The 12,858-nt window shown below is 31.4% G+C and overlaps 1 long non-coding RNA gene across 1 annotated transcript; it reads left to right on the forward strand.

The window, feature by feature from the left end:
- Positions 1-4,094: 4,094 nt before the first annotated feature.
- LOC134709402 (uncharacterized) lies at positions 4,095-8,442 on the forward strand. The gene is made up of 3 exons (XR_010105959.1): positions 4,095-4,176; positions 7,068-7,159; positions 8,165-8,442. It is a non-coding gene; the product is annotated as an uncharacterized LOC134709402 (long non-coding RNA).
- Positions 8,443-12,858: the final 4,416 nt, after the last annotated feature.

Here is a 12,858-nt window from a genome sequence, read left to right on the forward strand (position 1 = left end):
TAATTGCCAAAACCAATTAATGGGTTGAACAAATGTACAATCTGAAGGTGTAAAACAGAACCCCAAAAATGTCAGACAGAATTTGTTGACATTTCTGACAATCATTTTGGCGTTAGCAACAGGCAGTCATCGTCACTTTTGACGTTGTCACATTCATTCACAAATAACGCAAAAAAAACAAACTTATGTTGCGTTTTAAAGTCGTTCAGTATACTATATCGAGACCTATGTATTTGTCTATGCGATATGGGTTGTGCTTTGATAGTTGAATAATGAACCAGAGTCCTATACTTAGGGGGTAGGAGCTCGGAGTCCCCTTTGTGGAGCTACATTGAAGGTACATGCATATATCTTTAATCTGTTCCACACCACTTGAACCGTTGCATAGTGTGGAAGCCCCGACATTTCCTCTGCCGCGAAATGGTGACCCTTCGTTTATAACTATGTCATTTGTCTCTGTGGTGAAGTTGTCTCTTTGTCATACATAGCACATATTCTCCTTGTTACATTATTCATCTCTAGTGTATCGGAAAAAAAATCATATACGTATTTCTTTTTTTATGTTAACCAATTAAACATTATTGTTTCACCAAACATTCTCCTAGTTTTTGTTGTTAAAAAGAAAAATATTCCCTGACTGTATATTAAACTTCACGCCTTTCTTATAACAAATTTTCCTATACACTTCGCTTTTCATTGTAGATTACGACAAATAGCAATAAGCTATTCGTTACATTATATTTTTATTTGTAAAACGAGCAATCATAACTTTTGCAAACCTGTATATGAACCATCATGAATTACTCCTGGTAAACCCCAATAAAGGTATAATGATACATTAATATATACAAAAAATATACAGATTATTCATTAAAATATGAAGTGGTAAGTTAAGCAAAAAGTCTGGAAAAACGTCATCATTCACACATGGTTACAAGTGTGGACACATATCAGTGTGGATAGTATGTTTGGAAGTTTGGCATTGTTTTCTGGAAAAAAAAATTAGTTCTCTGGTTTATATAATTATAGTTAATTATTAGTTTATTTGGCTATGAACTATTTTTTTAAAGTAACTGTAAGTAGTCTCATATCGATTTTTTTGTATCCCTAATTGTTTTTATGTTACAACTGGCACATGGACTTGAGTGTGTAGATAAAGATAGTATCTTTTGTTAGCTTGCTTGCTAGACGGTCTAGATTTTCATGTTTGATCAGTAAAACGAAAATTTAAATTGAAATGGGTGTTGCTTTATTATACTTTAGTTTAGGCTACATAAAAAAAGGGATTTCTATCCAAAAAAAATATGAAAAGACAACAATAGCTGTAAAAATCTTAATGATATAAAACAATTTGATGATGCCATGCAGTTGCTAATTTTTTCCCCCGTGTTGCAATTTTTCATATCCATAAAGTACGTCTTACAAAATAAAAAAATAATCTCATGAATCTACAAGTTCCCGATTCCACAACGGTTATCTACGTAATGTCATTATGCCTGTCCTATAAAAAAATAGATCAAAACTGTTGAACATCTTTATAAACATTTACAAATGTAAATATGAATTATGCCATTCTAAAATCACAACAAAGGGATACAATATCTACTTAGACAATATACGTATAGTGTCTTGAAATATGAAATTTATTTGTATGAGGCTTAGACTCAACGGGAAAATGCGAGGTTATACCGAGCATTTTCCCGTTTCGTGCCGAATACAAATAAATTGCATATTTCAAGACACTATACGTATATTGTCTTTATACTGAAATCGAAAAAAAATGAAAAAAATGGAAAAAGTATATAAAAAAAATTGTCAAAAAGGGTTTGGAATTTCCCTCTTGGGGTACCATTTTGGGGTATTTCCCTATGATTAGGTGGTAAGACATTGACACATTAAGGAATTAGAAAGGGAAAATGAACTAAATTAATAATATTTGATAAACATGATATATAAATAACCAATTCGAAGACATAAAAGTTTAAATTCATAAAAGTTTGACCATTGTTACTTTACGTTGTTATAGTCGTGACGTGATGTTGTTGATGAAATACAATCAGGAGGCGGGGCTTATATGTTAGTTGGGGTCATTGACGTATAAAGCTTACGTTTATAAATACGTAAAGCTTTATCTGTATAGTAAAATAGCTGATTGCAGTATAAAGAGTCTTTAATAGGGAAAGAGGTCTCATATAACGTCTTTAATTCTGTCACGACAGGGCGTTTTTGCAAAACATTTCCAGGTTAACGTCCATTTCCGCCTAAGTCAGTTACAAAAAATTCGTAATTGCGAACAGATTTCTAGCAACCCGTTCTGCGATCTTTTTTTTTATCGTTAATTATCGTATGAAAAACTATCCTATTGTGGACGAAAATCAACAATGGGTAAGTTACTATATATTTTTTATTCATTTACATGCATTATCTTGATATAGGAAGATGTGGTGTGAGTCCCAATGAGACAACTCTCCATCCAAATAACAATTTAACAAGTAAACCATTAAAGGTTAAAGGTGTAATACCACCATTTATTTTCCCCTATTAGTCTTTGTTAAATTTGCACTTTTCAAAAAGTTGTGCAGAATTTATCTTTGTTTCAAATAAAGAAATACTTGGCATGAGTAAAGTTTTATCCTGTCCAGTTCTATAGAAAAAGTTTCGCATAACATTTCATTGCATATAAGAAAATAACCATCATTGGAAGTTAACCAATCAAATTTCTCCCCTTATTCTATCTGTGTACAAGGTTTAGTCACCATGTAATCTCAAGATTACAAAATTTTCTATAGAAATCACAAATAAAAAATAATGGTGTTTTGAAATACCCAAGACATATGTTTATGACACAGAAATAGTTTTACTACTATAAAATGTAGGATTAATTACCTACAACGGTCAAATTCAAGGGAATATTTTTTTAGACCTACTTTCGTATGCAACCGGATGTGACATACCATGATTTGGTGGTATTACACCTTAAGTACGGCCTTCAACACGGAGCCTTGGCTCACACCGAAAATTACTAGTGTAAAACCATTCAAACGGGAGAACCCGTTACATGCATTATCTTGTCCGTGTCTTATTTAGTTATACAATATTCCATCGACATATGTTGGCTACATTCTGTTGATAGCCAAAAATTGTTTTCATTTCTGCTAAGAGAACATTCAAAATCAAAAAGGTTAAGCTTGTGTTATGAAAACAAATCCACAAAAATAATGCAGTTAGCCTTTTACAACTTTAAATGTATATTTTCCATTTTAACAGCTCATGTGCCAATAAGGAAAAAAAACTAATGACGAAATAAATGCTTCTGATCATTTCTCGATACTTAATCTTTACATAAACTCACAGTCGGAAACCAGGTTGAAATAGAACAAAAGAATCGAAGCTCTTTGTTAGAAAAGGCGATAAATGTTTACTGTATTGTTAACTATAGTGACAAAATTTTTAAAAGTTAATAAACAAAATTGCAATTTTCTTCTCAATAACGAGGTGTTTTATTTTAAAAACACCATTTGCATAAGTTTTCAATTTATATAGTTCATAGTTAAGCAGAACAATTAGATATCAAGTCGACGACATTGGTATATTTCAACGGTTGGATGAAGAAAATGCATATCCTCCAATGACATATTAGGATCGTAATGGTGCAATGTGGATAAATTTATCGGTTTCCAAGAGCAAAATTGGTAGCGCGTCATCCCTACAATGGCACCCATTTCCACGATTGTGAAAATGAACTGGCTTAATGGGGAGATAATTTTGACGAAGTAGAGTCCTGACTGCTCATACATCCTCTAAACGATGCTCTCGACCAGCAACTCATATAATACTGAAAATTACTTTATAAAAGGAAGTGTAGCTTTATTAATGTCCTTCTTGCTTAATGTATTGTTTAGAACTTCAATGATTAACCAAGTAGTCAAAAAGCGGTCTAGCTCTCTTTATTATTTCAGTGCAAGACAAAGTTTAATAAACACACATTGTTTAATTTTACTTTTGTATAGTTCATCTTTAATCTATGACAATTTGTATTCATTAACGAATAATGACTAACATATGTTTCGTTTTTCGTAATTACAGAACTGAAGGTTTCAAGTTCTTATCAAGGACCAGGAGTTTAAACAGAACATTGCAGATGCAAGAAGAATAGCAAAAGAATGTTTAAGTCTGGTAAGTTTTGTTTGATGAATGATATAAATAAAGGCAACAGTAGTATACCGGTGTTCAAAAGTCATAAATCGATTGAGAGAAACAAATCTGGGTTACAAACTAAAACCGTGGAAAACACATCAACTATAAGAGGCAAACAAAGGAACACCAGGAAAACTGAAGTGCAGTAAAATTAAACGCCAATATACAAAAAATGATTAGCAAATGCAATATTTTTTACTTAGTTTCAGAACATTTTGGAAACATATTTATTAATATAACCAAGAGATATGAAAAATGAATAACGAACACGTGAAAATCGATATGTATCTGGAACAAGGTAGGTTCATGGTAAACCGCTATTTTGGATTGTACAATCACAGTACAAAATCGGTCTAGTTATTTGCCAAACTCAGCAAAGGAGAAGGTTCACAAAGGCTTAAATTGACCCTGAATTTTTTATGTTTTTCAAATCGATAAAAAATGTAACAAATTTCTCATAGAAATACTTGTGATCCAAAAAGTTTTTATATTGATGAAATCTATATCAAAATTGGAATCTTTTGGTAACAACACATTTTGGATCGTAGGTGGCGGACAAGGTGTTTTTAAAGCTTTTGGTCCGAACAATGCACAAACGCATCATATTTTGACAAAATGTCAAAAATGGGCTTACTTTGGAGAATATTATGTTCTCTTATGAAAAGAACTGTTATATATAGCAATTAGACTTTTGAAATAGACCCGTTTACGAGACAAATTGAGACCTTTGTGGTGTTTTATGATACAATTGATATTTTAGGCCATTTTGTGCCATAAATGAACCTTGTCCTTTGGAAACAGATTTGCAATTTAATGGTTACACTGTTTATTTATATAAGGAAAACTTGTTAATTTATTGTATTATCCAAAATATTTTTTTAGTTGTTAAAATCATTTTTTTTCAAAAGAGTAATACTGAGCTAATATCATTATTTTTAATTTTTACTTGTGAAAGAAAACAAGTTGGGTGACACGATGTTTTCTTTTTACATATTTTGAATTTATTTCAAAATTCTATCTCATAGGACTTTTTTTATGCACTCTTGTGTATTTTTTCATGAACAAACGAATATAATTTATGTTACTAGTATCTACATCAATTCGGTTATTCTAGTGGAAAGTTTTAATCTCGTCCGTTGAAGTGCTTTCCTTTATAATTTCATATGTAGTCGTTAAGATTTATAGTGGTGACGTCAATTTGACGTTAGCGTTCCTTTTAACTTTGAGCTGCAAGTGAGCAGACGTGAATAATTCAGTACAGAGAGAAGTATTTTGAAAAGGGACTTTTTTATGGACTCTTGTGTGTTTTTTCATGAACAAACTAACCAAATTTAGTAAGCCTTTTACAACTTTTAATGTATGTATTCCATTCTCACAGCTCATGTGCCAATAAGGAAAAAAAAACTAATGACGAAATAAATGCTTCTAATCATTTCTCGATACTTAATCTTTACATAAACTCACAGTCGGAAACCAGGTTGAAATAAAACAAAAGAATCGAAGCTCTTTGTTAGAGAAGGCGATAAATGTTTACTGTATTGTTTACTATAGTGACAAAATTTTTAAAAGTTAATAGAAACAAACAAAATTGCAATTTTCTTCTCAATAACGAGGTGTTTTATTTAAAAAAAAAAACACCATTTGCATTAGCTTTCAATTTATATAGTACATAGTTTAGCAGAACAATTAGATATCAAGTCGACGACATGGGTATATTTCAACGGTTGGATGAAGAAAATGCATATCCTCCGAATTCTTAGAAAACATTACCACGAACAGAAAACATATCAATCTATTAGTTCAGTAATTTTCGAGGCTGCCCTTCCATTATGTGATTGAAGAAAAAATTCCAAATGTATTGAAAAGAGAAAATCGAGTGCACCTTTTAATGTTAGGGCGCGTTTGAGTTGAGTATTTTGTTTTGATATCGTACAAAATAAGAATATTTCATACGTCGTCTCGCTTCAGATTCTATCGTTTTTTATATTAAAGCCACAGGTTGACTTTCAAAGTTATCACACAAAAAAATCACAGTACTAAAAGATGCAATGTAAATGGCTCAAGTGAAATACCTATCTAATGAGTCACAAAAACAGAGAAGGTGTGTTCGAATAGCTATTTTTTTTACTGAAAGTACTTGACGACAGTCTTTTAAGTTGGATGATGAAAATGCATATCTTCGAAAAATTCTAATTTTGTGTATGTGATAACAAGGGTTTATAGTCTTCATACACTAAAAAAATCTAGTCTGCCCTTCCACGAAATATTTTAAAAGAATTTTTTTAAATGTTTACGAACTTTTGAAAATTCCACCTGAAAACCGATCAGACAATAATTTTAAGTTTAATCAATGCAGTCAAGATTATTAAATGATGCTCATTAGCTTATTAATACATATGTCTTTTAAAATCCAATGACATATTAGGATCGTAATGGTGCAATGTGGATAAATTTATCGGTTTCCAAGAGCAAAATTGGTAGCGCGTCATTCATTCAATGGCTTCCATTTCCACGATTGTGAAAATGAACTGGCGTAATGGGGAGATAATTTTGCCGAATAAGAGTCCTGACTGCTCATACATCCTCAAACGATGCTCTCGACCAGCAACTCATATAATACTGAAAATTACTTCATAAAAGGAAGTGTAGCTTTATTAATGTCCTTCTTGCTTAATGTATTGTTTAGAACTTCAATGATTAACCAAGTAGTCAAAAAGTGGTCTAGCTCTCTTTATTATTTCGATGCAAGACAAAGTTTAATAAACACACATTGTTTAATTTTACTTTTGCATAGTGCATCTTTAATTAATGACAATTTTTATTCATCAACGAATAATGACTAACGTATGTTTCGTTTTTCGTAATTACAGAACTGAATATGTTTCAAGTTCTTATCAGGGACCAAGAGTTTAAACAGAACATTGCAGATGCAAGAAGAATAGCAAAATAATGTTTAAGTCTGGTAAGTTTTGTTTGATGAATGATATAAATAAAGGCAACAGTAGTATACCGGTGTTCAAAAGTCATAAATCGATTGAGAGAAACAAATCTGGGTTACAAACTCAAACCGTGGAAAACACATCAACTATAAGAGGCAAACAAAGGATATTTTAATGAACCTTGTCCTCTGGAAACAGATTTGCAATTTAATGGTTGGACTGTTTATATAAGGAAAACTTGTTAATTTATTGTATTATCCAAAATATTTTTTTAGTTGTTAAATCATTTTTTTCAAAAGAGCCCTTTGAGGGGGTATAACTCTTTTAGTACAAAATTTATACTGAGCTAATAGCATTTTTTAAAATTTTTACTTGTGAAAGAAAACAAGTTGGGTGACACCATGTTTTTTTTATTTTCTTAAAACATATTTTGAATTTATTTCAAAATTCTATCTTATTAGACTTTTTTTATGCACTCTTGTGTGTTTTTTCATGAACAAACTAATATAATTGATGTAACTTGTATCTACATCAATTCGGTTATTCTAGTGGAAAATTTTGATCTCGTCCGTTGCAGTGCTTTCCTTTATTAATTCATATGTAGTCGTTAAGATTCATAGTGGTGACGTCAATTTGAAGTTAGCGTTCTTTCTAACTTTGAGCTGCAAGTGAGCAGACGTGTATAATTACAGAGAGAAGTATTTTGAAAAAGGACTTCTTTTATGGATCTTGTGTGTTTTTTCATGAACAAACTAACCAAATTTAGGCATTTTCTACGACTCATAGCACAAAAAATAGCACGGTGTCCCATTCTTTTTATTATTTTTTTGAAAAAAGCTTATTAAAATCTTCATTTTGGCAAATTATAAGAAAATTATGCCTCAAAAAACATTTACTTATAATCTACCTTAAATGCAACAGACACTTTATGTGACATAAAAAAAAATGTTTAAAAATGAATAATGAACCTACATCAATGCGGTCATTGTATTTTAACTCAGTTTTTCAATATTTTCCTCATTTTCCAGGATTTCAATGACTACCGTTCACAGGCTGAGTTGAAGTCAGATAGGAAGTCCGAGTCCACTGACGAGTCAGATGGAGACAAGTTGTTGAGAGCAACAGCCATCTTGCAGGAAATCCTTCAATTCAAAATATAGTTTGTACATAGATATTGTCTTTATAAAAATGCTTAACAATAGGAATTGAATTCTGTTTATTTACATTGTATTCAAATTACAGAAATTGCTTTGACATCAAACAATACAGTATCAGTGACTTATTCTGTTTAGTAAACTTTTCTATCTTGCTAACTTCTGGTTATTTTAAATGAAATTACTGACAATCATTGTAAATATGATTCATGAATTATTGATGTTTACAATGTTGCATTGGTGATTTCAGGCTGTAATACATACCAAGAACAACCACCCTTTGGTAAGAAAAATGGCAATCCTAGTCAATTAAGGTCAAAGGCAAATGCTTACCATAATTTAAATATTGGGCTAAATAATGGTTATTCAATCAAACCAACAATAAAAAAAATTTACAAGTAAAATTACTGAGAGATTTAATTCATAAAAATATCACCAGGATTTTTATGAAGGTTAGCATTCTCAGTAAACAATTTCAGTTGCATTTGCAAAATGCATTATGTTTACACTCCTTATACAGTATTCAAAATTAAAATGTCATTTCAATCATTGTTTGTATGTCATTGTCTTCACAACAATGAAGTCTCCTGGAATGTGTCTTCACAACAATGAAGTCTCCTGGAATGTGTCTTCACAACAATGAAGTCTCTTGGAATGTGTCTTCACAACAATGAAGTCTCTTGGAATGTAAGTTTACATAAAATAATGTTTATGGCAAAATATATGACAATCTGCATCTACATTCCATGCCATCAATTCTTCCACTTTCTTCTCTGTAAATAATAATGAAAAAATAAATCATTTAAAATCTGATATCTGAAGGTAAAAAAGTAACAATTGCTGTCCAATAAAAATAGCAAAGTTCGTTAACACAATAAAATGTTAAAAAAAACCTGTTAAACCAGATGATCTGCAGGGCACAGCTTTATACGACTGATGAGGTCGACTCCTGAACAGTTGGGGCAAGTATGGACACAACATTCAAGCTTGATACAGCTCTGAATTTGAAATGTGATTAAATAGTTGACACAGCATAGGTTTCTGACACAGAATGAATGTGGTCCTATAGATTAGAAAAAATTAAATTGAACTATTATGGTACAAAATCCAAAATCTAAATGCATGGCCATGGATTGATTCAGCATATCAAACCAAAGACTCCCAAGAATTAAATTTTTGATGAAATCAACCAAATTTAATTTTGGACTCTTTTGACCTCAATGTGGACCAATTTGACAACAGGGCCCAAAAATCAAATAACAAAACACATAAAAATCGAATAGACAAAAACTGTCATAATTCTGACTTGGTACAGGCATTCTCAAATATAGAAAATGGTGTATTAAACCTGATTTTATAGCGCTATCCCTCTCAATTTGATGACAGTCGCATCAAATAGACAATTTACGAGTTCGATGCATTTCCGTTAGTAATTCATAATAGAAATATATCATAATGACATAGAATAGAACAATATCATACTGATGAGAAGTTTTAAAGTACAGAGTAACATTATAAGAACCAAAAAATACCAAAATTCGCATATACAAAACACACCAGCAAACAATGAAAAACATTAAAACACATTAACGGGATGTTTAAGTACCGAGCCACGTTAAATGGATATCACATAAAACAATCCAACAATTAAAGTAATCTTAAAAATAGAACAAAGACAAATGAAAGAACAATAAAACACGTTGTTAAGATGATAAATAACATCAGTACGCAGAATCTACCTCAAGACCATCATGTATTATTTGTAAAGTTGATACGGAATATTTATCAACAAGGTCTTTAGTGGAACCTTCCGATGAACTTTTTTTTAGAAAAAGGACAAGACGCTTTTTTACATATCCCTGGTTCATCAACTTTCTTCTCAGACACTGAAATTGTGAAATATGTACCTCACATGCAGGTGAAGTTGGTATATGAGTTATTTTCAAAAAATGTAGAATTTGAAAATTTGAAAAACGTTTGAGCCTTTTCACCTAAATAACCGGACAAAAAACTTAAAATTTAAAAACACGGTTACATTCAGCATATCAAAAACTTAAATCACAAAAATACTGAACTTCGAGGAAAATCCAATCGGAATGTCCATAATCTCATGGCAAAATCAAATAACAAAACACATAAAAATCGAATAGACAAGAACTGTAATATTCCTGACTTGGTACAGACATTCTCAAATATAGAAAATGGTGGATTAAACCTGGTTTTATAGCGCTTATCCTCTCAATTTGATGACAGTCCAATCAAATAGACAACAAACGAGTTCGATGTATTCAGTTAATAATTCATAATAAAAATATATCATAATGACATAGAATAGAACAAGATCATACTGATGGGAAGTTTAAAAGTACAGAGTAACATTATAAGAACCAAAGAAATACCAAAAGTCGCATATACAAAACACATTAACGGGATGTTTAAGTACCGAGCCACGTTAAATTGATATCACATAAAACAATCCAATAATTAAAGTAATATTAAAAATAGAACAAAGACAAATGAAAGAACAATAAAACACGTTGTTAAATGATGAATAACATCAAAACGCAGAATCTATACCTCGAGACCATCATGTATTATTTGTAAAGTTGATACGAAATATTTATCAACAAGGTCTTTAGTGGTACCTTCCGATGAACTTTTTTTTTTTAGAAAAATGGACGAGACGTTTTTTGACATATCCCTGGTTCATCAACTTTCTTCTCAGACACTGAAGTTGGGAAATATATACCTCATATGCAGGTGAAGTTGGTATATGGGTCAAACCGGACCAAGAACTTAAAATTTAAAAACACGGTTACATTCAGCATATCAAAATGTAAAATCACAAAAATACTGAACTTCGAGGAAAATCGAACCGGAAAGTCCATAATCATATGGCAAAATCAAATAACAAAACACATAAAATTCGAATAGATAAGAACTGTCATATTCCTGACTTGGTACAGGCATTCTCAAATATAGAAAATGGTGGATTAAACCTTGTTTTATAGCGCTAACTCTCTCATTTTAATGACAGTCTCATCAAATAGACAACTTCCGAGTTCGATGCATTTCCATCAAAAACTCTAGTCTGAACAACATTTGTGCGTATAATGGCATCGTTACTTCCATTCCAATGTTGAGCGTGTGGTTTGGAAATTATATGGGGACAAAGTCCCCAATTATGGTAGAAAAATAAATCCAAAAAACAAAAAAACAAAAATCGGGAACAATTCCCGAATTTTTCATTCTACTAATGAACACAAAATCGTTAAATTTTGTTCATATCTACTTCCTGTTCCGGTTATTCCTGCATTTGCGTAGACATCTACTTTCTTTTCAGGTCTTGTTTGCATGAGACTTTGAATAAAATATATATTAATCAGTCTAGTAAAATATAAGATTGGAACACAATACAAATAAAGGCAACAGTAGTATACCGCTGTTCAAAACTCATAAATCCATGGACAAAAAACAAAATCAAAAACAAAAAATAAAACGGAGGGAAACGCATTATAAAATATAAGAGAACAACGACATAACACTAAAATATGACACACTCAGAAACGCACCGAGCATCAGACAAAATCCCACGAGAATAACAAATATAACATCAAAAACCAAATACATGAATTTGGGATAGAAAAATACCGTGACGTCTTTAATATCGAAATGTGAATTTACGAAAAAAAACAAACGACGCAACATTAAAATGTAACACACACAGAAACGAACTATAATATAACAATGGCCATATTCCTGACTTGGAACAGAACATTTACACATTCATTTTTAATAATACGTTTGATATGGAAAAAAACGTTACCTGACATGCTGATGAAAGCGTTTCTTTTGTTAACATTGAATATGACGTGACCCTAAACAACAGAACCAAAATCGGGAACGTTACGGTATTTCCTTATCCTTCATAAACATGTTTGAATTTAAAAAAATACTACATTGTACATACAGACTTCGTCCCCATTCACAGGTTATGCCTGCCTCATATTAATACTATATCGCACGATTTATTCGGCAAACTAAATTCTCATGAATGACAATCAGCACTGCCGTCATTAGGGAATTGTTATTACGAACTTACAAAACAAAAATTATTCCTAGTTTATCCTGTACAATGACGACCACTAAGACGATTTATGAACGTTGATAGTGCATGGATACAAGCGTCCCTTCTATCTGGTAAATGACGTCACAAAGGCACGATTAATTGACAGAGTTTTTCCCGGTGACGGATGAACTCAGTAAGGTCTAGATCACTCACCTGCTGATAAAGCACCTGCTAATATAGCACCCTCAGCTGGTGATACGGCACCTTTTATTGCAAAATTGATTTACCTCCCTTTGTCCATGGTTTAAGTTTTCAGAGATTATATTAAAATGACGCTCTATCGTTTTAAATTTACTTTATCGAAATTGATAATAAATTATTCTTTTTTTTTTGTAGCTTTAAACGTCTTGTTGTGTTAGCCAGAGTCAAGTATTAACAGAAAAGGAATTAATATAGTTAAAAGTGTATTTTTAAGTGAATTTACATTGAAATGAAAATA

Source organism: Mytilus trossulus, chromosome 3 (assembly GCF_036588685.1).
Source record: "Mytilus trossulus isolate FHL-02 chromosome 3, PNRI_Mtr1.1.1.hap1, whole genome shotgun sequence".
Lineage (NCBI taxonomy): Eukaryota > Metazoa > Mollusca > Bivalvia > Mytilida > Mytilidae > Mytilus > Mytilus trossulus.